Source organism: Micromys minutus (assembly GCF_963924665.1).
Source record: "Micromys minutus genome assembly, chromosome: 6".
Classification (NCBI taxonomy): domain Eukaryota; kingdom Metazoa; phylum Chordata; class Mammalia; order Rodentia; family Muridae; genus Micromys; species Micromys minutus.
Window position 1 is genome coordinate 56798566 of NC_137975.1, and position 23444 is coordinate 56822009.

Genomic DNA, 23444 nt, shown 5'->3' on the forward strand with positions numbered 1-23444 from the left:
CAGAATCCCTTGATTTCATTAGCTAGCAAGCCTAGACTCTGAGTGAGCTCCAGATTCAGTGAGAAATTCTGTCTCAAAAAATGCATAAAGAATGATTAAGGAGACACTGACTGCTGGCATCCATATCCATGCATATGCATGGGCACATGCATATGATCCTGCACACACGTGTGCAAAACCACATGTGTATATGTATATGTGTTTGTTACTACATGTGTGTATGTGTATGTATATGATGTATATGTATATGTAATGCATATATAAGTATGTATATACAAATATGTATGTGTATGAAATGTATATGATGTATATGTATATGTAATGCATATGTAAGTATGTATATATATGTATGTGTGTAATGTATATGATGTATGTGTGTTGGTATGTGTATATGATATATGTGTACATGTATATGATGTGTATGTGTATGTGTATATGTATATGTTACATATACATTTCTAAATATTTATTTTAATTAGGTGCATATCTATGTGTGCATACATGTACATGTATGTAGTGCCCATGGGAAAAGAGAGAAAGAGAGAGAAGAAGAAGAAGAAGAAGAAGAAGAAGAAGAAGAAGAAGAAGAAGAAGAAGAAGAAGAAGAAGAAGAAGAAGAAAGAGAAAAGGAAAGCAAGATTCTCAGCCAAGTTCACAGTTTCACGTTTTCAAAACTACGCATATGTTTCAATTCTACACGAGATAGCTGCTTCTCTAAACTTTGCTCCACAGAGGACAAATAAAACATGAGAGTTTTTTATCATGTAACACATGTGCTGTGACTAGTAGCACACCCTTCAAGGAAGACTGATGCACACAGTTGTAATGAGGACATGTCAGGACATTTGCTCATTAGCTGCCTTTTTATTTGTTTTGTGGAGGGATTCATCCAAGTTCCTTAAATAACAAGCTGTAATGAAATCGCTAGTTTTTAACAAGTAATTTATGCTCTGCATATTGCTTTCTTAACAATCTGGTCAAAGCTTTAGACTTTCAGTCCTATTTCCCTTTTCAAATATTTGTTGTTTAAAGTAAGCAAGTTATTTAAGATGTTATATGACTGTTTTAAAACTTCGAACAAATAGACATCCCTACTGCAGGAAGGCCTTTAATTTTAATGACTGAGTTTCTGTTTTATACATAATGAAAATTCACACCAGTCTTGGGTTCTGACTTCTTAGTTAAATGTCACATTTATGTTAAGCCTGAAGTCTCAGCTATGTAACTTGAACAGAAAGAACTACCATAGATGCGTCATTAGTGGAATCTGGAAAAATAAATATTTTTTTAAAAATCCAAGGTCAGAACTGATTTGAAGAATAGAAAATGTAGGGGACTAGCGATATAGTTCAGTAGATAAAGTTGCTCTATTCGAGATCTTACAACTTGAGTTTTTCCCCAGGCCAGAAGTGGTAGAAGGAACCAATTCCCCCATGTTGTCCTCTGACCTTCATATATGCATTATAGTACACAGACACACACACACACACACACACACACACACACACACACACACACACACACAATTTTAAGTGGGAGTAGACAAGTTAAAAGGAGATTCTTTTGTGCGAGAATGAAAGCTTTAATTTTAAAAGCTGAAATGTTTAATTGGCACTTATTTTAAGTCACAAGTGCATATTTACCTCATTCAATATCCCCTGCCTATCAAACCAGATGCTCCCATCCCATGACCAAATCTTGTTTTCAGTGCAGGGGATAGACCCAGCTCTGTTACTGATTTTTAAATTGTTATTTTTATTATTTTAAATTATGTGCTTGGGGGAATGTGAATGGGAGTGCGCCTGTCTCTGCAGGTCAGAGATGTTGGAAGCTGAAGTTACATTTACCTCCAAGCCTCCCGACATGGAAGACTGAGAACTGAGGTTGGGTCTTCTATAGTAGCAATACATATTCTTACCTGCTGGGGCACCTCTCCATCCTTTGCTGCCATGTTCAATCTTTAACCATCTTTGCAGACAGTAAGGTATCTCTAACATTTGAACCATTATATGACTCCATTGGACTTCACTGTTTGGAGTAAAATGTGACCCCAGGCAGGGCTGACAGGAGGTTTCTTGAAGAGTTATCTATTTGTTTCTAACATCTATTTCTGCCAGAAATTTCTCCTGTCATAAGCACAATCCACCCACGGCTCACACTGTCACCATATGCTCATGCAGCTTTTCAAGTGTCTGTAATATTTTCTGGAGCTAGTAGAATCGGGTCATCTAGGTGACAGCTACAGTGTTCAGACATGGACCATCCAAATTTTTGCCTTTCTGAAGAAAGCACTTTCTGGCATTGGCAGTCTCTTTTATTGGTGCTTTTGATCCCAGTGATCCAAATCGATCTCCTCAAATGAGGAGGAGATGTCGCAGAGAGGTCACTCAGCTGGTGATGGGAAAATCAGGAATTACTCCAGGTCCATCTTACAACCAAGCGCTTCCACATGGACTCTTCCCCATAGTACTTTAGCAGTCTGGCCTCTTAGCTCTAAACCAGGACATTTCACCAAGGCAGGCAGTGAAAGGCAAGACCCAGCCCCTGCTGTGAAGAAGGAGGGCTTCTACCCCTAAACCAAAATATAAAACATTATCCCTTTCATGATTATTCGATATCGTTTCTTTTTTTAATTGAACAACTTTATTTTAAAAAACAAAGATAAATGTACATATTTTAAGCATTTTTGCATAAAAGTATACAAATACATTTTTGTCAGCACTTGATTTTTTTAAAGGTTTGATAGTATGCATTGCACTCTTACTAGTTACAATGAGCATAAAGTACATGTAAAACAAGATGTAACCTGGAAATAGTCAACATTTTCTTGGTGTGTAAAGATTAAGCATAATGATTTTTCATTTTCTTTTTATCTTTTTTTTTTTTTTTGGCCTTTGTTTTTTCTTGAACTACATATAGTCTGCGAGTTGTTTTTGGGGTGTTCAGAGCTTTCTGGGGTTAGTATCCAAATATCAGTGACTGCATATTATGTATGTTTTTTGTGACTGGGTTACCTCACTCAGGATGATATTCTCTAGATGCAACCATTTTATTAAGAATTTCATAAAGTCATTGTTTCTGATAGTTGATAGTACTCCATTGTGTAAATATACGACAATTTTTGTATCCATTCATCTACTGAAGGACATCTAGGTTCTTTCCAGCTTCTGGCTATTATAAATAGGGCTGCTATGAACATTGTGGTGCATGTGTCTTTGTTGTATGTTGGAGCTTCTTTGGGTTATATGCCCAGAAATGGAATAACTGGGTCTTCAGGGAGGATTATGTCCAATTTTCTGAGGAATCACCAGACTGATTTCCAGAGTGGTTGTACCAGTTTACAACCCCACCAACAGTGGAGAAGTGTTCCTCTTTCTCTGCATCCTTGCCAGCATCTGCTGTCATCTGAATTTTTGATCTTAGCCATTCTGTGAGGTGGAATCTCAGGGTTGTTTTGATTTGCGTTTCCCTGATGACTAAGAATGTTGAACACTTCCTTAGATGCTTCTCAGCCATTCGATATTCCTCAATTGAGAACTTTTTTGTTTAGCTCTGTACCCCATTTTTAGTAGGGTTGTTTGATTCTCTGGTGTCTAACTTCTTGAGTTCTTTGCATACCTTGGATACTAGGCCTCTATCAGTTGTGGGGTTGGTAAAGATCATTTCCCATTCTGTTGGTTGCCGTTTTGTCTTCTTGACAGTGTCCTTAGCCTTACAGAAACTTTGCAATCTCATTAAGTACCATTTGTCAATATTTGACCTTAGAGCACGAGCCACTGGTGTTCTGTTCAGGAAATTTTCTCTTGTGTCTATGTGTTCTAAGGTTTTCCCTACTTTCTCATCTAACAGTTTCAGTGTACCTGGTTTAATGTGGAGATCTTTGACCCACTTGCACTTGAGCTTTGTGCAAGGAGATAAGAAAGGGTCTATTTTCATTCTTCTGTATTTCCTCGGATCTTCAGAGGTTTTATATCAGATCTGCTCCTGTCAAAACTGCAGCACATCTTTCCCCTTAAGTTCTCTGTCACAACCCTGAGCTATACTCTGTCCTCTTGGTCCAACCAGTTGCAGGTCCATAGCATTGAGGCAACATTGTTCATTGCTCTAAATGTCCTCACTTGAGACAAGCCTGTAGATTCCATGGCTCACACCAAATTTCCTTTTATTTTTCTGCTTTCTGGGCTCATAAATGTTTGCTTTTCTTATTTAAACAGTCTTTTCTCTTTGGGCCTTATCATCTATAACTTTCTATGTGGGCTTTCCCCATTGCTGTTGGTATGATAAATAATACATTGACAAAAATTAGCTAAAGAGAGAAAAGGTTAGTCATGGTTTACAGTTCCAAAGGTAGAGTCTATCAGGTAGGGCAAGAAGGAGCAGGAAGCTAGCAGATCACACTGCATCCATACTCAGAAAAAAGAAAGAGACAAAGGCAAGTGGTATCATGCTATAACCATTGTCAGCAAGTAGTGTTCCATCTATCACTACCATCCTGGCAGACATGGTGCTGAAGAGGGAACTAAGAGTTCTACATCTTGATCCTCAGGCAGCAGAAGGGGAGTGTAAAGTGGAAATTTTTGATTGAATTGGAGACTTAGTTGTGTGTGTGATGCTTTTGTGGAAACTGTCTTATTATAAGAGGTTGTTTTGCTGAGAACAGACAAGTGCTTTTCTAGAAATTGCTTGGAGAAAAGGCATGTGATGTTTTGCTGGAGCATACTTTAAGGGGACATGTGATATTTGGAAAGATTACAAATATAACCCAACAGAAGATGGATGGCACATTTGCATTGGTTCGCCTTGCAACTCTTCTCTGGTCTTAGTTGCCTTTGCTGACACTGTTCTTTACTGATGATACTCTTGCATTGGTATGCCTGGCTTTCTTTGTGGATATTTGCTTGCTCTGACTTAGTAAAGAGAAAAGCACACCAAAGAACCTCTGGGGGTATTATTACTGCTGCATCTTCCAGCTTCTGTGGACTCATACCTATCTGCAGAGCCTCACAGTTCCTTTTGGATCAAGCCACTGCTACTGATTCGTGTTTGGTGTTTGCCAAGTGGACTGGACTGCTGACAACAAAGATTGGAATTGTTCTAAAATACCTAAACAGGCCCACAACACCCCCATTTCCTATTAACTTTTCTTTCCCCCCACTTTGTTGGGTGGTGGGCCATGAGTGAGGTTGAAGCATTAAAGAACCACAATTAAAGTAGGTTTTGAACAATCTAAGCCTACAGGACTTTGTGACTGACCTGACCATATATATGCATAACCTTAAAGCCTGTCTCTATGGTGACATGGTTTCTCCAAAAGGGCCACATCAACTCCAGGACTACACCTCTTAAAATGCAACTTCCTAGGAGCCAAGCATTCAAACACAGCAATCTATGGGGAACATATATATTCAAACTACCACTCTTATCTTCCAATAAGGTCCCATAGCCTAAGAGTTCCATAACCTTCACAATATCACCATCTGATGTTGGAACATGAACCTAGGAATGAAATTTCACATTCAAACATATTCTTATCATCCTTCCTCTGACGCACTTCATCTTCCAAGGTGGACAGAGCTCACCTTATCATCTCTGTACTCAGGGGGCTTGAGAACTTTGGTTTTAATACCAGCATTCAGATTAGACAGCTCAAAACTGCTGTAATTCAGAGATCTTTCTTAGCATTCCATTGCTGTGAAAAAATACTATAAGCAAGGCAGTTTATATACAAGACAACACTTAATTGGAAGCTTGTTTGTAGTTGTGGTGGGTTAGTTCATGGCCATCGTGGAAGGGAGTACACAGTGCAGTGGAAGACGTGGTGCTGGGAAAGTAGCCGAGAGCTTTACATTATGATTGATTAGCAGCAGCAACAGCAGCAGAGAGAAAGATGGGGAGAGAGGGGGAGGAGGGAGACGGAGGGAGAAAGAGAGAGAGAGAGTGAGACACAGACAGATAGACAGACACAGAGAGACAGAGGGAGGAGGAGAGGGAGGGAGGGAGGGAGGGAGGGGGAGAGGGAGAAGGAGAGAGAGAGAGAGACTGGGACTGATGTGGACTTGAAACCTCGAAGTCCATCCCGACTGACACATCTCCAACAAGGCCAGACTTCCAAATCCTTCCTTGACAGCTCATCAACTGAGGGGTAAGCATACAAAAACAGAATTCTGTGAAAGCTAATTTTATCCAAACCACCAGTATCCAACACCCTCTTCTAGATACAACCTGTACACACACACACACACACACACACACACACATGCATGCACACACGTGCGTGCATGCAGACACACACACAGACACCACATAAACAAACAAACAAACAAACAAACATTTTCTTTGAAATACATTTTATGCTCAAGGTAGTTAAAGCTAGGAGAGAGACCAGTGATCACACAGGAAAAGAGGAAGACAAAGAATCAGAAAAAGAGCATTACTGTAACCAAACACCTAATGCTCTGAGTTTCACCAAAGAATAAAATAGAAGATTAAGGGATTCCTTACAAAGTAGAGTCTGATGAAAGATACATTAAGAACCTAAAATAGCATAGCAATTTCTTGGTATCTATTTTTCCTGGGGGAAAATACACTTTGTACATTGTTTATTGTCATAGGTTCTACCATGAATTTTACAGAGCAAAGAAGAACAGACTAGAAATAAACCATGCTTGGGGACTGAGGCTATCAAAATTTTTCTTTTTTTTTTTTCTTATGTGTAGTTCCCACTTTACGTACAGTGAGTACGAGTGGTTTCTTAAGGGGAAAGGGGGGCTTTAAGAATAATAAATAAATGTAGTTTATAAAATAATATTTTTAATAGTGATGTCAGATGAGAGATAAGATTGAGTGGTTATGAATCTTGGTTGAGGTGAACATTTTTAGGAAGGCTAAATTAATTTAAAAAGCAAGCGATTTACATTTGAAAGCTCTGCCTGAAGCTAGTGTCTCATGAAGAAGTTTCACATATCGTTTATCAACTGCGGTTTACTCAAATTTAAGTCACAGTCAATCTGGGTGTAGTTCTCATGTCAGTAGTGAAAGGAGGGGAGATTCTCTCTTAGCTGGAAACATGATTGACACATGCCACATGCTGAGAAACAGAACTGACATGATGTTGTGTGATCTAAGAGCCATTGATGTATGTGATCTTACAAACTGTGGTGCACCAGCATCATCTGACAATGGCTTCATGGAAGGAAGATTGTTGCTAAGCATAACCCCCCCCTCTGTGTGTGTGTGTGTGTGTGTGTGTGTGTGTGTCTTATCAGTCCCTCTCTTCTGTCTCTCTCTGTCTATGTCTCTCTGTGTATATTTCTGTCTCTCTGTGTGCATCTGTGTACACACATGTACGAATGCATGTCAGTGGAACATATTTGTATGTGCAGGTGCACTTGCCTGAGTAGGCATATGAATATGCCAGCATTTGTCACTGGGTATATAAAGTCTTCTCCTGACCGATTTTTAAGTGACAATTCTGTGTTCTCATATTTACAAGCCACACTTCTGCAACAGGGTGCTAGTAAGAGGGTTTTTTGTTTTGTTTTGTTTTGTTGTTTGAGCTAGGCATTTTAAAGGACAATGTGCACTTGAAATCATGTATTCAACTGCTCTTTAATGATCCTGCATAAAGTGCCTTTGTCAAAGCAGAACAACAGCCACTTTCACTGGTGAATTTTCATTACCCTGCTTGATTCAGAGCCATTAACTGTGGTCCAGAGTATCACGTGGACTTGAAGCAAAGTCTTCAATAGAGATCGGCATGATATGACGTTGGCAGGTAATATAGATGTTCTTAAAAATTACTTGACACAGTAACTTTAACAAGTTTCAGGATGAAATTATGATGAGCCAATATGACAATCACCAACACATACTGTGTGTTTCTACCTGAGAATGGTTACTCATCAGTCATTTGGGATGGTATGAACCGGAAGTTCTTGGTGGTTCTAGAATGGTCTTCCTCATTACACTGCTGAATATTTATATTTATGGAGCTCATAGAGGTGGGATGCGTCCTGCTTAGAGATGACCTGCTAGATTCTAGCAGCAGATCTTATGAAGGACTCTGGCTCCTTTTTAATCCATCCTATGCTAAAGGACCTCACTCATTTCCACTTGGGGAACTGAATGCAGGTATTTTATAGATGCAGCTAGTCAGATATAAACAGTTTTCCAGGAGAGGTATTCAGAGGGCTTTTCAGCGCAGAATTAACCTGCCACGCTCACTTGTGCTGAGCTGCAGTTACATCTCATATGGGAACTCTCGAGTGCTTTGAGGTCAACAGGTCTTGCCTGTTTGCTCTCTGTCCTATCCTCAACAGACCCCACACACCAGAACCTGCTGTTGAAATAATCGGATCAGTGATTCGTACCTTACATAATTGGCATTCGAGTTTGTGCAATTGAATTGATAAGTTTGGGAGAAACAAACCTAATTAATCTGTTAGTCCTGGGGGATTTTATTCTCTGTTCTTCCATCCTTTCTCAGCCATTGAAATTTCTGTCATTAGCTGTTCTGTTTTTTGAAAAGGGATCTGTTTGTTGGCCAGGAGAGTTCCGTGTGTGTGTGTGTGTGTGTGTGTGTGTGTGTGTGTGTGTGTGTGTGTGTGTTTGTGTGTGCATGTTTGTGTTTGTGTGTGTGTATGTTTGTGTGTGTGTTTGTGTGTGTGTGAGAAAGAGAAAGAGAGTCAGAGACAGAGACAGACAGACTGGCTGACAGACTGACTTATCAACTGCATCAGAAACCAAGACAGAGACAGAATCAGGGACAGACACAAAGACAGACAGAAAGATAAAGACTAAGCAGGGGAGGGAGGAGGCATAAAGTGTGGGCCAGAAAGAGGAAGGGACCCATGGCAGGAGAAGGCTAAGCTGTCACAGTTTCTAGAAGGCAGACGCTAGAAGAGGGAGGGACACAGAAACTGTTTGCTTGGCTTTTGCAATGAAGCCGGAAGCAAATGACCAACAATGCAGGTTGGCTGGTGGCTTCTGAGTTTGGAGTTTCTGTTCATGGCATATGTTAAGTATTTTACTGAGTGCCATACATGTATTGGCTCATTTTCAGAGTCCCTGTCTCTGCGCTCTTAGAACTCATCCTGAGCTTCCTTTGCCCTACAATGGGTTAGAGTCAGATCTTTTGTTTCTTAATTATTTTTTTTTTTTTTGAGAGCTGCTTGACTGTTTGTTGTTAAGATTGATAGAATGTTAAGTTTTTTTCTTTACAACTACTAGAGCATATTTTAATTATATTCTAGTATTTTTAGTCTTGGTCATTAAAAAATTGCTTTCATCTAAAGGTATTTTACTATAAGACTCTAAAATGAAAATTCCACCTTAAAAAATTCCACCTTAATCAATTTAATTTCCTTCTCCTCTTTCATCTTTTGTTTTATGAGGTCAAATTTTCTCATATTTGAGCACAAATATAAGCCTCCTGAAATATGTTTTCCTTTTTAATAACATATGCACATGCACACTTATGTACTTACATGTGAAAACACATAATTTAAAGGATTTAGAAACAGAGCATTAATTTGGAAGTCGAGGTCCAGTTGTGGAAAGTAATGAGCAAGGAATTTCATGTATTAATCACCACATTTTGTTTGTCCGTTGAATCTTGGAGAAGGCATGTCTAATCTACACATCCACTAAATGATGACAAAGAACATTTTGAATGAAGTAGAGGATTTCTTCTCCCTCCCCCAGCTTCAGCTGTCATCATGGCCTTAGACTGTAAACCGAGTGTGACAGTATAAGCCTGTAATTCCAACTCTCCAGTAGTAGGGGCCAGAGAATCACAAGTTCAAGATCAACCCAGGCTACAGAGAGAGTGAGAGAGACCAACACTCAAGGAAAATAACATGTCAGGCTTTAGAAGACTGTTCATATGTCAACCATAATCTTTGCCATCCCTGGATTAAATGAATTATGTGATTGTGGCCACATTTTTTATTTTTTGGCTGAAATTAGTATTGGCTTTTTTTAAATTTTACATTTCAAATGTTATCCCCTTTCCCCCCATTCCCATCCCCACTTCTTTAGTGATACACCATTGTGGTTCACAAGCCCTGAATCTCACCTGCTCTTTTGTTTGGTTACAGCACCTCTTCTATTCTGTTCCTTCCAAAGAAAAGGAACGTGTGGATTACACTCTGGAGCCTGTGAGTGCAGTAGATACTGTTCATTCTATAGATATTTATTCAAAAGAAAGCCTGATATCAGGAATCGCTGAGCCACGGTTTGTCTGCATGTGAAAATCTCTGTGCATGTTGCCCTATTATGTCCTGAAGCTCGCTGTCACCAGTGGGAAGTATCACCAATCTTGTTTTTAACTAGTTTCATTTTTTAAATGCAAGATGATCTTCTTTCTTTAGTCTTCATTCTAAACCTTTCTAGAGAATCATTCTAGGAATAGAATAGCATGTATGTACTTACTCAGCATCTTTATGGAAGATGGGTCTTTTGCCAGCCACAAACCCAGGTTTTGTTTTGTTTTGTTTTTAATATACTTTATTTTCTTTTAATTTTTGTAATACTAGAAATGGAATCCAGTCCCTCATGTATGGTAGGCAGACACTATATCACTGAAGAACTATATCACTGGTTCTTAAACCATATGTTGATTTAGTTTCACATTTTTATCCATTGATTTTGAATGTAGGGAGGCAGAGCAACATGACATTCATGTGGAGGTCGGAGAACAACTTGGGGGAAGCTAGTTATCTCTTTTCACTACATGGGTCCAAGAAAAGAACTCAGCTCCTTGGACTTGGCACCTATAGCTTTCCCCCACTGAGCATCTTACCAGACCCTTCTTTGTTTCTGTTGGTTTTCCCCCATTACATTGGTTGGTTTCTCCATCAGTAGTAATTAGTATTACTGGGGCTCAGAATATGATTCCCAAGTGGGGTTCAGTGGCATCATGAGTACTTTGAACAGAAAAACAGTGGAAGCATCTCGGAAGAACTGTCTTCTTCTGTCCTGCATCTCACCCACTTTTGCTCCAAATGTGGTTCCTAGAAGCCATAGAGAAGTCTACAGAGATGCCATTATGGGGAAGAGCACTTCCTGCTCATGAAGAAGGCCAGGGTTCAGCTGTCAACTCCCACATCTGCCAACTCTCAACTGCCTGCAACTCCAGTTACAGGGAATTCCATCCCCTCTGTTGGCCTCCCTGAGACCCCTCAGGGGTATGGCGTATGTACCGACAAACAGGCACGCACACATACTTTGCCAACAACAACAACAATAACAATAATAATCAACCACATAAATTCTTTTTTTCCATGACAAAGCATAACCAGTTCCACCTCTGACAGAAGGCTCTGGACAGTGTGTAAGTACTGACTGATAGAATCTCTAGAAAAACAATGAGGGAGGGTAGAGGGTGGCTATCCTACGAGCAGTAGTAGCCAGGAAGGATAAAGGACACTTTAGAAACTGGACGAAAAAGAAAGAAGGCCCCAGCTTGGTCGGTAGGGCTCAGCGATCTGCTCTCGATGTGGAGTGATTGAGACTTCAGAGGGTCAGGACCATTGAAGGAACATCTGAGAATTTACACCTGACTCTCAGTGATAGAGAAAAAGAGTACCAAGCTAGCAGATGTGCAGCTAGAGAAACTGAAAGAAAAATAAAACAAGCATAAAATCAAAAACCAAACACTTAAACTAGAAACTTAAAAGTTGTAGCACCAGATCTCTCACTGGGTGCCAGGCAAAACCTCTCCTCTGAGCATCATACTAGGGCGCAGGAAGAAGCCATACTATAAAGACCACCGCTGAGTCACTGGTGAACAGTTCTAGAGACCCACTCTGGGCCCAGGTAATGTGTCACGGGACCGTTCTTTTTGAGCCTTGGCACACAGAGGACCTGTAGCTGCAGGTCCAGTCTGAGAAACATGTTCGTGTGAAACTCATTGGCTTTTAGGAGGGATGGGCAGAGACCTGTTATATAGCTACTGGGAGGTTGAGGAGGGAAGTCCAGGAGTAATAAAATGCAATTAGTAGTAAAATTTTGCTGCCTGCATATACCTCGATGTGTGGGTCAGACTATCAAACCTCAAGCTTGACTGCTGCCCCCAGTGGTCCATCGCATCCAGCTAGGCGCTACCTCCTAAAGCTTACACCCGTCCCAAACTATACCACTAGCTAAGGACCAAGGATTCATCCACATGAGCCTATGGGCTCATATGATGGCCATCCACTAGGGTCTAAGGCATGTCGGCAAAATCTCAACAACAAGCTTTTCCACACAGAGAGACTGACACGCACCTCTAGTTATACACCACGTTGCCAGTTTCAGATCCACTGGAGGTGACTGTGTAGAGACAGTGTGCACCTGTCCTTGGGTAAGTAGCTGTATTAGATGTAGACTGTTTGTAATATATAACTTAATTTTGTGGACCACTTTGCCTAGGACTATTCTCCTATCACCCCCTTTTTAGAAAGACTGTCCCAAATGATATGGCCCAAAGCTAGAAGTGCCTCTACATCACCTTCCTGGAGTGCCACAGTTGTTTAAAATAGTGTGACTACATCTCTGTGCTCCTTTCTCTTTTCACTTGGTCTACAGCAAGAGTCGACTTATCCACTTTCTAATACTTCATTATTCTTTCCTTCCTTTGTATTTAAGTTTGTACTCCCCCCCCTCCCCCGGTTGCTTTAAACCTAATTGTCTAAGTTAGGGTTTCTATTCCTGCACAAAAGATCATGACCAAGAAGCAAGTTGGGGAGGAAAGGGTTTATTCAGCTTACACTTCTACACTGCTGTTTATCAGCAAAGGAAGTCAGGACTGGAACTCCAGCAGATCGGGAAGCAGGAGCTGATGCAGAGACCATGGAGGGATGCTACTTACTGGCTTGCTTTGGTATCTCTATCTCTTCTCCCCCTTTATCTCCCCTTCTCCCTCCCCCCCTCCTCCCCTTTCTTCTCCCTTTCTTCATTCCTCCCTCCCTCTCTCTCCTTTTCTCTCTCCCTGCCCCCCCTCAGAAGTAATACACATCATCCTATTTTTGGGCATTTGATAATTCACAGGTTGTTGTTTTAAAGTAGTAGCTTTTTAAAAAATAATTTTTCTACCCTGTCGTATGTATTTTATAGAAGAATCATGAAGAAAGGCTAAATAAAAAATTTAACCCCAACCCCCAAAATAATGTAGACTTTGGTGGCTCTTTTTTTTTCTTTTTCTTTTTTTAATAGAAGTCTTAGTAAAAGAATTAAAATTTCCAGAACTCCAAGATTTTGTTTTTCTATGTTTTTCTATCTTAACATGGTTTTGACTAAACAGACCAGAATGCAATGTGATATACTGGCACAGTTGTTGTAAATTTTGGCCCACATTTTAACAAGATTTCTCACTCTAAGCCATCTCCTCACTGGAAAAAAATGACATAAATGGCTTTTCCGTATGCTCAAAACTTTCTTATCACTGTATCTCTTTACATACAGGAAATATCAACTGGCTGATTGTGGGGTCATATGGAGCCCTGAGATCTTAGAAAGGCTCTAAAGCTGTTAATTACCAGCCTACACTGAGCTCAACACCATCAGAATCTAGTTTTTTATTTGAACATGGGAGAAAAACAGAAAGCACAATGACAAATATTATATTTTTGACAAATTAATACTTGACAAACATCAACCAGTGGTTTTGGAATTCATACCCTTGAATGTGTAGAAAGTAAAATTCCAAAGGACTGCAGAGTTGGCAGTGACATAAAGTGTTTTGGGGACAAGTATGAGCACCCTAGTTTCCTCCATGAAGCTACGTTTCAAAAGCCAGGTATGGTAGTACATTTTGACATCTTATGCTGGTGAGGTAGAGGGGCAGAGGGGCAGAGGATGCCTAGGACTCTGTAAACAGTATAGCTGAATAAGTAAGCTCTCGGTTGAACGAGAGACCTGTCTCAAAAAAACAAGGTGAAAAGTAATTGAGGAAGACAGCTGATGTTGACCTTTGGGCATGCATACGCGGGCTCATAAACCATACATATACATCCCCCTAAACATAAGCATACTCCAAACCTACACACACACACACACACACACACACACACACACACACACACACACACACACACAAACAATAAAAGACCATAAAGTATAGAGGAGAACAAGGACTTAGAAAGTCTGTTGAGTGTTTTAGACCCTGAGCTTCTCTGTATGATAGGGAAAGTTCACAGATTTTCTGAATTCTTCCTGCCTGGCATCAGTTTTGACAGATACCACATGTGCTTCCATAACTGTTTTCATCCCTCTGATGAGCTTACCCACAAGTAAGGTAATAGTCCTTTCAAAAAACTAGCAAATTATTCCTTTCTAAATTTTCTGCCGGTATCCTCACATGCAGAGGTCATGTTTCTATCATATGTCTTGTAGTTATATCTAGGTTGATGAACCAATTTCTCCTAAAATTATATTTTATGAGTTTTCTTTTCCAAGTACTGAATAAATCTCATATACTTAAAAAATATCACTGAGCCATATGTAAGTTTTTGGGTGTAATACAGTAGGGCAGTTAGCCAGAAGAAAAGACAGGAAGATTTACCCAGCATATTAGGTAAATAAAGGGCACTGACTATGGTTTATTCTCCTAACTGCTGTGTGGGGTAAGAGCACATTGATTCTGGAACTTTTGCACTTCCAGTCTGAGTATATCCAGATTATATTCTTGAAGGGGTATTTTATATACATTAATTTAAAGCCTAAAACTTAGTTTAAATTCTACAGTTTGTGGAGTTCTGGTAAGTATATCTTTATTCATGAACAGAAGATTATTTCCATGGGTCCAACATCTCCCTCTTCCCATCTGATGTAACACCCAACCTAAGCCTTGGCTGCTGATCGCCTTTGAAATGATGTTAGCATTTGTGTCCTCTACAGCTTTTCCCTTTAGGAATGTCTTACTAACAGAGCCCTGTGGTGGGTAGGTTTTTAATCTGACTTCCTTCCGACAGCTGTTCATCACAATGGGTTTGAGATTTGTCCGATGTGAAAGTAATAAAGTTTACTCCTTCCCCTGGCTAATTGTGTTTTACTGTGTAGACGGGACTGTAATTGGTTTGTCTGTTACACGGGTGAATAATTATCCTGGCGTCATTTGGTAAGAGGGCTGTCTTGTCTCCACTGAATGGTACCACTTTACCAAAACCAATTGGTCATTTATGTGTAGCTCTGTTTGGGGACTATTTATTCATCTGCTGATGATCATTTGGGTCATTTTCTGTTTCAGGCTGTCATCAAAGCTGACACAAATACCTTCACATGGGTCTTTGTATGGGCACGGATTTCATTCATTTTGGATAAATACCTAGGGATAAGGTTGCTGGGTAACAGGATTAATTTCAGAAGAAACTGCCAAAACCTTTTCCAACATGGCTATAAAATGTGGGCTCTCAACAGCACAAGGGAATTTCTATTGTGTTACATCTTCCTCAGCATTTGAGCTATGGGGCTTTTTAGCATGAGCTATTCTAATAAGTACATGTCTATACGTCATTGTCATTTAAATCTCTATTATCTTGACAACCTGCTGATGAGCTCTCTCGCCATTCATATATCTTCTTTGGTGGAATGTTTATGTAAATTCTGTGCTCAGTTTTAAACCTAGATCATTACCTTTACTATTGCATTGACAACTTCTCTGTAGTAATACTCTAGATGCAAGCTTCTATTATATATTTTGCAAAAAACAAAAAATATTCTCCTAGGTTGCAGCTTATGTCCTTTGTAATAATAATAAAAAATCTCAAAGGGCAAGAGTTTATTTTATGAAATCCAATAGATCTATTATTTCTCTTCCAGATTTTTTTTCTACTTCCCAAGACAAGTTTATCAATGATTCAATATTTACTTCTCGGAGCTTTATAGTCCTGTGTTTTACACGAGTCAACTCATCTCAAGTTCATATTTATACATGTATGAGGTACATTTTAATATCTTTTCCCCTCTTTTTTCATTTCTCATGTGGGCAAGCAATCATTCTGACATCATTCCTTGAGAGGGCTAACATTTCTTCAGTGAGCACCAAAGTCCAAAGTCAACTGGCTATATGTACTGGCTGGTTTTGAGTCAACTTGACACAAGCTAAGTTATCACAGAGAAAGGAGCCTCCCTTGAGGAAATGACTCCATGAGATCCATCTGTAAGGTATTTTCTCAATTAGTAATCAAGGATGGGAGATTCCACCGTAGGTGGTGCCATCCCTGGGTTGATAGACCTGTGTTCTATAAGAAAGCAAGCTGAGCAAGCCAGGGGAAGAGAGCCAATAAGGAATATCCCTCCATGGCCTCACATTAGCTCCTGCTTTTTGACCTACTTGAGTTCTAGTCCTGACTTTCTTTGGTGATGAACAGCAATGTAGAAGTGTAAGATGAATAAACCATTTCTTTCCCGGCTCTCTTCTTGGTCATGATGTTTTGTGTAGGAATAGAAACCCTGACTAAGACATTATATGAGTGTTGCGCTGTTTTCTGACTCTGGATCTGTTGATCTGGTTTTTATTTCATCCACATGGCATTGCTTTAATGCTGTTATGCACTTTTTGTAGCCCTTGAAATTAAGAATTATGTAGGAGCTGGAGAGATGACTGCATTTAAGAATATTGCTGCTCTTACAGAGGACCTAAATTCAGGTCTCAACACCCAAACTGGATGGTTCACCACCTCCTCTAACTCAAACTTCAGGAAATTCCATCCTCTCTTTTTGCCTCTGTAGCTATTTCTTCTGTCATACACATGTTAAGACACACATAGGCATATACATAAATAATTTTTTTAAATATTTACAAAAAATTTTAAGAACAATTTTATTAATCAACTGGTGATATTGTGTCTATACTTAGATTCTCTTAGTTTAATACTGATAAACCTATTGTTCTACCATCATTAATTTACAAGTCATGTGTGTATGTGTGAATGCATGTGTATATTGTGCATGTGCTGTGTATGTACGGTGGGGTATGTATGTGTATGCATGTGTATGTGTTGTGTGAGGGGTATGTGTGTGTGTGTGTGTGTGTGTGTGTGTGTGTGTGTGTGTTAGTGTACGTATGTGAGCACGTAAAAGGTACATTAAGGGTGGTTTAACAATTCTTTAGGAGCATAGATGCACCTTAATTAACCAGCTGGAAGCTTCACCTGACTCTGGAGGAGTTGCTAATGACAATGGGCTCATGGAGGTTAATTTATTTTGCAGAGTTTCAAATCTTCTCTTTTGCAGTATCAGCAAAGTGTTTAATGAATATTCACTTCATGTAAAATAAAGAAAATTACTACCAACTTTACTTAAGGGTAAAATCCAATGTTATGCCACCAAAGCTTGTGAGATTTATTTATTCCTTTACAACCGTGTAACGAGTGAAAAAGTTTATAGTCAAAGGTTCTTTATACATAAGTGGTTGAAATAAAGCAACAATGTCCTAAAAATACATAAATTCGTCTATCATAAAATTAGCATATGAAAACACAGAAATATGTCAGGAATATGGAATGTGTTTAATTTTAGCCAAACTTTTTAAGATGGTGTGCGAGTGCGTGAGTATGTGTGAGTGTGTACGAGTGTGTGTGTGTAAGTACAGGCGTGTGTTTGTGTGAGTGTGTGCAGCTATACATACACAGTTATCCACATTCATTTGAAACCTAGAGGTTAATATCTCATATGATTCACCTACTTTGTGAAGACAAGGACTTTTACTGGGGTTTGGACCGTATCAAGTACCTTAGCCTGGGTGTCTAGCAAGCCCCATGGACCCTCCTGCCTTTCCAGAACTTACATTATAAGTGTTCATCAGGACACCCAGCTTGTTATGTGGATGGTGGGAACTGAACTTGGGTCCTTGCCCTTGTACATCAAGCACTTTGTTGCCTCAGCTATTTCCCATGGCCCCTAGGTTTAAAAGCAAATATACAAAAAAGCCAGTATAGACATTCCTATCTAAAGACCCTTTTGTACAACCAGCCAATAACTTTCTCAGATCTTTAAAAAAAATTTTTTTTCTCATAAAAACATGTATTTTGTCAAACTTGGAGGAAGATGCCTTTAGTCCCAGAAAGTGGTAGGCAGAGCCAGGAGGATCTCTGTGAGTTCAAGGCCAGGGCTCTGCTAAACATAAAAGCTCTATTTAAAAATCAACCTTTCCTCCCACCAAAAAACTAAAAAACACCTCGACTCTTTATCAAAATTATCAAGAACAAAATAAAATAATATGTATGTTTGAAAATCCCCTCACAAGCCATTATTTTGTATACTTTATTTAAGAAACAGACATGCTAATAAGTAATAGCAGTAAAACAACTAATGATATTTTCTTAAGAGTTAGCTCTGGATAGAATCTGAAATTTTGCCTATCGCTGAATTTCCCATTCTCTGTTTCAAATTGTGGTTATTGATCTCAAATATAGCCTGGTATTTTCTATAGCATGTGTTGTCTCCATTTTTTCTTTTTGAAAAGCAAGTGTGGTAATTGCTCCGCCTGGACAAGAACTTGAGGGCAATCTTTCACATAAAACATTCTTCTGTGGAAGGGGTGGAGCTAGTTCAGCTGGCAACTCAAATAGTCAAACAAATAGTTCTATTTGGGAAGATTATTACTATTTGATACTCAGTAGAATTTGTTGACTTTTCATCCGGTCAGACCTATATAGTCAAAAGTCAAGACATCATAATATCAACCATTTCTCTGCCTCCTTACGTCAGTCTTAAATTATGTCACCCACTTACTTTTAGTATGCATTTGAATACCTTCTAATGGTTCCATTATCTGTGTGATAAAGATGCTAAGTAATAGCTTAATATTTCAGAGAAAACTTTCAATCCTCTGCATGTAATAACTTGTCCATGACACTGCAAAAAAAAAAAAAATCTTTACCTTTAAAAACAAAACATTGTGAGATCCTGTTTCAAAAGAGAAGGCAGAGGGCAATAAAGAAAGATACTTTACATTAAACTCCAGCCTCCCCTGGCACACGCACCTCCCCACGTCATGTGTGTGTTCAAGACACATACACACATGTGTGTTCACCCTTGTTCATGCTCACTTTGCTCACTGACATGCACACACATATGTTGCCTACAGAGATTTTTTTAAATTTTAAAACCTTTCAATATCTCTATTCTTTCAAGAATTGAATTTTACCTTATTGCGGTCTCAATATTCTGAGACATTAGACTGCCAATAAAACAAGCCATGAGTTTATCAGCAGAATGAGCCTTCTAGCATGCCAGGAGTTGAAATTCCTTGCTACTTCTCCATCTTATTTATTTCTCTGTCAGGTCTGTGTTGCTAGCTCTGCTTTCTGAGCAAGCATCATCCATAACCTCAGTTCTAAAGCTATTCCAATTCTGTTTCCCTCTCCATTTATCCTCCAGCAAGTTCCCTGTACATTATTTGTGACTTCAGGCTGGTGAATTCCTCCTGTAGTGTATATCTTCCTGATAGATAGTTGTTCTTCTCTACCTTTTAGAGAAGTGTGTTTTCTTTTTATAAAGGATACATTTTAGGTTGTGTTATCCTATTAGTCTGTTTGTGAGTCCAACTTCTCAGTTAAAGGGATATGACCTTACCTAGCTACTAAAGGTAATTTACCAATTTCCCTTATTTCTATCTAGAATCGATGCATCTAAAGACTTAGACGTTCCCTCTGAGCCTTTCCTTTTCTTCTAGAGACTGCCTATATCACCTTCCCTAGGATCCGATGCTACCTGGGTACGTATACAATGAAGGTAATAGAGAACTTGATACTATGAAGCTCATGATGCCATCCTAGCTGACAATGGCTCAAAGGCATGAATCTTGTTATCTGGGCTCTGTTTTCTTGTGAAACACATAGATCAAGCAAAGCGATCTGTGTCCTGCTTTTTGCTTCAATAACTTCTGATTTTCTTGAGTTAGATTCTCCGTCCTTCTCTACTGAGCAAAACATGGAGGCGCGGCCAACAGTGGATGACTTAAATGGTTTTATACAGTTTTCCAGTGTGTTTGTTCATAATCTCTGCTTACCAGGCAGTGTCTCCTGGAACAAGCTGATGTGAAGCTTGCATCTAATTGGCATAGGAATTTGTCTTTTAAATAATATGAGTCTGAATGAATTTATCACTTTTGCCCTTATATAATAACATTTGGGTGGAAGATTATAGCCTTGTTCTTATTAAGGCTTTTGCACTGAATTTCCAGGATGTGAAAAAATATGTATCAGTGTGTGACTTATCCAGGCATGGTATTGCCTGCCTGTAGTCCAAACAACAGAGGTAGAGGCAGAAAAATTGTGAGTTCGTGGGTAGCTTGGTGAGGTAGCAAGTCCCTGTCTCAATAATTAAATTGTATAAGAAGTTAACAAATTATGGCACAAGATTTATAGAAAAAAAAACCTCTATTTGACATGCAACCAAATAGCTCCTCTACAAATGGGATGGCTTTACTTTTCTTGGAATACACATGAACTCCAGATCCCTGCTGGCTTCCTCTCCCTTGCCTCTTATTTTTCTCATTTTTTTGCATAAATTTTCCTTGATGCTCTTCCAAGTCTTCAACCTTCTGTCAGGTAAAGATTAAATCTGAGTATCCAAGTATACCCACACTTGTCCCCCTTGTATTTCTGCTTTTTATTTGTTGGGCTTTGTGCAATGCAGTTCATATGAGAGTGGGTTGAATGTGTGAGTAGCCCAAAAAAAGATGTTAGATGTCCAATACTGCTGTCGGCCTTATTCTTTTAATACAGTATCTATCACCGAACCCAAAGGCCACCAGTTTATTTAAACTGATTGGCCAATGAACGTTTATGATCCATCTATGTTCCACAGTGCTGGGGTTACAGGCACACAGATATGCTCAGCTTCTTTACATATGAGTGCACTATTGCTATCTTCAGACACACCAGAAGATAGCACCAGATCCCATTACAGATGGTTGTGAGCCACCATGTGGTTGCTGGGAATTGAACTCAGGACCTCTGGAAGAGCAGCCAGTGCTCTTAACCGCTAAGCCACCTCTCCAGCCCTGTGCTCAGCTTCTTATGTGGCTCCTGGGGACTTGAGTTCAGCTCCTCATGTTTTTCTACCAAGGGCTGTTCCATACTAACCCATTTCCCCAGCCTCTACCTGGCATTTTTAGGATTATCCTACTGTACAGTTGTTGACTATTATTTGAAGAAACAGTTCTCTAATGTGTGTGGTTGTAAGTTTGCAAAGTGGCCTTGGCCTTGCCTCTCCATAGGTTATACATGTTCCCTAGAACCATCAGTTTGAATGAATACTTACCCATAGAAATACTTACCCAAGAATACTTACAGTATCCTTGCCTGTAACTGTTGTTGCTTTAAATGGTACTAAGTTTATGACTGTAAAGAAATAATTCATGAAAAGTGGAATGATAAGTGTATTACCTTATTAAAAATCAATATTTATAACATGACATAAAACACCTGATTTATTATCAAATTGGCCTGACATAATAACCAGTTCCACTACTGATTAGATTAGTGATGTGAAATCTTGCTTTACTCTTTCTGACCTTAGGTGTAATTATCTGTAAGACATACATATTAATAGTTTGCAGGGTCAAGGATGATAAGTTATGAGAATAGTCATGTTTTTAATACTGAAAATCCCAGTTAGTGGTAACTTATGTTACCTTTAACATTAATTAAAGTTCTAATTTCAGAAGTTTGGGAATTATATGGTAACAACCAAGCAACAATGAAACTTATATATGTGCTATTCTCTAGAAAACATGAAAGACAAAGTGTTGTATAAATTAATTTTATTAGTTGTAGTAGAAACAAGGAAAATTCTATGACTTAGTTGGAGTGTTCTCATTCCTTGTGGCTTCTTCACCCATGTGACGGTGAAAGGAGAGATTTGATCTAGTTGAAACATGTAAGTACTTCATAGGAAATATTCCTTCTCAGTCTGGTTCTTAGAACCTGGCCCGTGGCTGGCATAGAACTGACATTGTGACCACAAGTAAAAAGCTACATGCATCAAGTCTCTCCTAGGTTTATACAAGTGATTCATTTCATTTTACAGTGAAAAAAAACGTATTTGTAATTCACCAACTGAATGCAGATCAGATTATCCCCATTTTGATGGTAGCATCCAGAGCTTCATAACAGGGGCCAGCCGGACATACATCTTCTCCTCTCCAGCAGGCCTTATCAGAGTAGTGACTTTGCCATGTGGGTGCTATAGATATCATAAAGTTCCTCCACAGCCTCTTTGATCTGAGCCTTGTTGGCCTTGACAACCCACAGTAAACACAGATGTGTTGTCTTCTGTCTTCTCGCTGGCTGACCCAGTGGCCAGGGGAAATTTGATGATGTTTAGGGTGGCTTCTCTTGGGTGTTCTTGAGAGGATATTTGGCTGCCTCCTGAGCCACAGGATCTTGGGCTGCCAGAGACGAGTTCCCTTCTTTGTACAGCACAACTTTTTTGGCTTTTAAGGCCTTTACTTGGAAGGGGCAGTGCACTAGATGGTTGAGCCATCTCTCCATCCCTTCAAATATTTGATGAGGCTGTTTCCACATTACTGCATAGGTCTCTGTGAGCTCTACTGTTTCCGGATGATACACGGTAAATGAGAAATGACTGGAATGTCTAATCAGGAAACAAGTAGAGACAAGATTTGAGCCTAGGTCCTCTAATAACTATCATTTTTCATCATCTTCCTTCTTGAATCATTTTTCTTACATTTATTTGCTTTGTTTGGATGAGTGTGCCTGATGTGGGGGGAGGGGCTATTGGGCCAAGGTGTGCAGGTGGAGATCAGAGGACAGCTTGTGGGAGTCTGATCTCTCCTTCTCCTGTGTTCTGGGGATAAAATCCAAACCATCTGGCTTGACAGTAAGCATCTTTACCCAATGAGCCATCAATGTTATTTTTTAATATACTCTGTAACAAATAGCATAGATTAATAATTCAGAGGGATTTATGAATGGAGACCTCCTTTAAATCCACTCGTTCCATGTTAATCGTAGAAACTTGTTTAAATCATTAGTGAGTTCATTATTAAACTCTTAATTGGAATCAATCCAATATCACAAATAAGAACAACATGAAGAAAGTGATTTGCAAACCGGCAGCCAGCCAGATGCCTGCGGGGTAGTTAGTACAGGCAGTCTGACTGGAAGTCATCATTGTCCAGAGCTAGGAAGGCTCCAATTCATGATCAAAGTGATATGGGCTCTTAAAAAAATTACATTTGAAGTTGAATTAAGTAGAACATTAACATATTAGGGCCAGCAGAGACTACACTTGAGAAATGTGTCTCTACGTCATGAGAAGCCAGGATCAAAGTAACAATTTGAAGATTAGAGTGCTGCTTTGGTTAAAAAAGAAAAAAATAGGATTTTATTGGAGTTATCGGGACAAGTGTCCACAGTGTGCATGTGGAAGGCAAGATGTATGAATATAAAAGAACTGAGGAAGAATCTGAGGGTGAGGCTGGTTACTAAAAA